Source organism: Alligator sinensis, unplaced genomic scaffold, assembly GCF_000455745.1.
Source record: "Alligator sinensis unplaced genomic scaffold, ASM45574v1 scaffold196_3, whole genome shotgun sequence".
Classification (NCBI taxonomy): Eukaryota; Metazoa; Chordata; order Crocodylia; family Alligatoridae; genus Alligator; species Alligator sinensis.
Genome location: NW_005842264.1, coordinates 139,593 through 142,208, shown reverse-complemented (window position 1 = coordinate 142,208; position 2,616 = coordinate 139,593).

The window sequence follows — 2,616 nt, the reverse complement described above, 5'->3', positions numbered from 1 at the left end:
TGTGGCATGGTGCTGGTCCAGATGGAGAGGGTATCCCAAGGAGTCAGTCTTCACTACTCCTTTTTATGGAGCAGACTACCTATGATCTCCTATGGGGAGGGCCTGTCCTGGCAATGTCAGTCCTGTTCCAGAGGGCTCCAGGTGTTCTTACTGAGCATGTGCAGCTTGGCACAATGGTAGGTTGTCTCATCTTTTGTTTCTTGAATGCTAAGGGTGGTTCCAAGGGCTGGGTCGTTGGTCCAGGTATTGGTGTTGATAGTTCGATCATTCAGAGGGAGCTATTTTTAGATCTACTGCCATTGTCTCTCAAGCACCCTCATTCATCCCCATTCATTCAGGAGCCAGGTTATATAGGAGGGGCAGTATGAGTCACACGTTACACAACCAGGCATGGGGATAGGATGGAGGCTTGCCATTACAAGATGGAAACTTGACATGAATTATGCTAACTTACATATATAGGCCTAAAACAGTAATCACACAATATAAGAGCAGTAAAAAAAAATCAGTACAAACATAATAATTATCACTTATAAAACAGTGGATATCTATATTAAATTAGCAGGGCACTTATTTGCAGAGGGGAGAGAAATAAAACTTAATACCTAAAATAAAATGTTAAAGCTTATCCTACAACTTAGCTCACTTATACTTATCTATAGGGAATAGAGAGGGGGAGACAAAGTCAGAAATGGTTGGGGAAGGGGAGGGAATCATTTTAAAAGAAAAACAAACCAAAAAACAGGGGGTTGCTACCACCTGCCGCAGGTGGTGGTTAGAGGGAGGGTCAAACCATTTATTTCTCAATCTTGTTTCCTTTCCTTCCATTTCTGTCCTTTTTCTGCCTCCAAGATGAGATGGTTTCCCTCAAAGTAAGATGTACCTTCTTTCACAAGGTGTTGCCATGTAGCCCTGTCCCAGGCTAGTTCTTCCCAATTTGTGCTGTCAATGGCACACCGTCAGGCCTCGGAGTGTGGACACTATGTGTGTTGCCAAGCCCTGCTCACACTCCGCAGACATGACAAGTCCTTCCTTCTTAGCCTATGTAACAACCCTTTATGATTTTTCTCCACAAATCCTTCACAAACACTGGTGATCCTTTCATCATATACATCAAAAAGAATTCTAGAAGAAACACATGCAGAATTCTAAACATAAATCTCACCATGTTTAGGAGTCTATATCATGTTTAGGAGGCCAGCACTACGGCACAGGTAAGAAACGAGAAGGTAAAAAACAAAGGGCCCCTTGGGACTCGGAGCGGTGGGGGCAGCAAAGGCACCAGTCTCAGGACTCAAGTGCCTATATACTAATGCTAGGAGCATGGGAAACAAGCAGGATGAACTAGCGCTCCTGCTTGCACTAAATACCTATGACTTAGTGGGGCTAACGGAAACCTGGTGGGATTCATCCCATGACTGGGCAGTACATATTGAGGGGTATAGATTGTACAGAAAGGACAGGGTAGGGAAGAAAGGGGGAGGGGTTGCGCTCTATGCCAAGGAGCAATATACATCAACCCTCATCAAGACGGAATCCAAGGATAAGGAAGTAGAAGGATTGTGGGTTAGGCTACATGGGGGGCAAGGTGAAAGGGATTTGGTGGTAGGGGTCTGCTACAGACCCCCACATCAAGGGGAAGAAAGAGATTCGGGGCTCCTGAGGCAACTCTCGGAGACCATAAAAGCTAAAGAGGCAGTAGTCATGGGGGACGGTAGTCATGGGGGACCTAAACTCCCCGGACATCTGCTGGGAGTCACAGACAGCAAAGTCCCACTGCTCACGCAGGTTTCTAACCTGTGTACAGGACCTCCACCTGACACAGGAGGTACACGGTCCCACTAGGGGGAATGCCATACTGGATCTGGTATTGGCAAAGGGGGGTGACATGGTTGGGGACCTACAGATCGGTAGCCATCTGGGGGACAGTGATCACCTAATAATAGAATTCACCATAAGACGTCGAGTGGGTAAGGTAACTAGTAGGGTGAAAGTGCTAGACTTTAGGAAAGCTGATTTCAATGAACTCAGGCGATTAGTCAAGGACGCACTGCAGAGTAGGAGTTTTGAAGTGATGGGAGCCCAAGAAGGGTGGCTGTGCCTTAAGGAAATGATACTTCAGGCACAAAGGGAGACGATCCTGATGCGAGGAAAAAGAGGGAAAGGGGCCAGGAGGCTTCCCTGGCTGACCAGAGAAATCCAGGGCAGCCTAAGGGACAAAAGGGGAGCACATAAAAAGTGGAAACAGGGAGAGATCACCAAAGACGAATATACCTCCCCTGCTCGTGCTTGTAGGGAGGCAGTTAGACGGGCCAAAGCTGCCATGGAGCTGAGGATGGCAACCCAAGTAAAAGACAACAAGAAATTGTTTTTTAGATATATAGGGAGTAAAAGGAAGGCCCAGGGAGGAATAGGACCCCTGCTAAATGGGCAGAAACAATTGGTGACAGACAGAGGGGACAAGGCTGAACTCCTCAACGAGTTCTTTGCCTCAGTGTGCCTAAGCAAAGGGCACGACAAGTCTCTCACTGGGGTTGTAGAGAGGCAGCAGCAAGGCGCCAGACTACCATGCGTAGACCCTGAGATGGTGCAGAGGCACTTGGAAGAACTGGATGC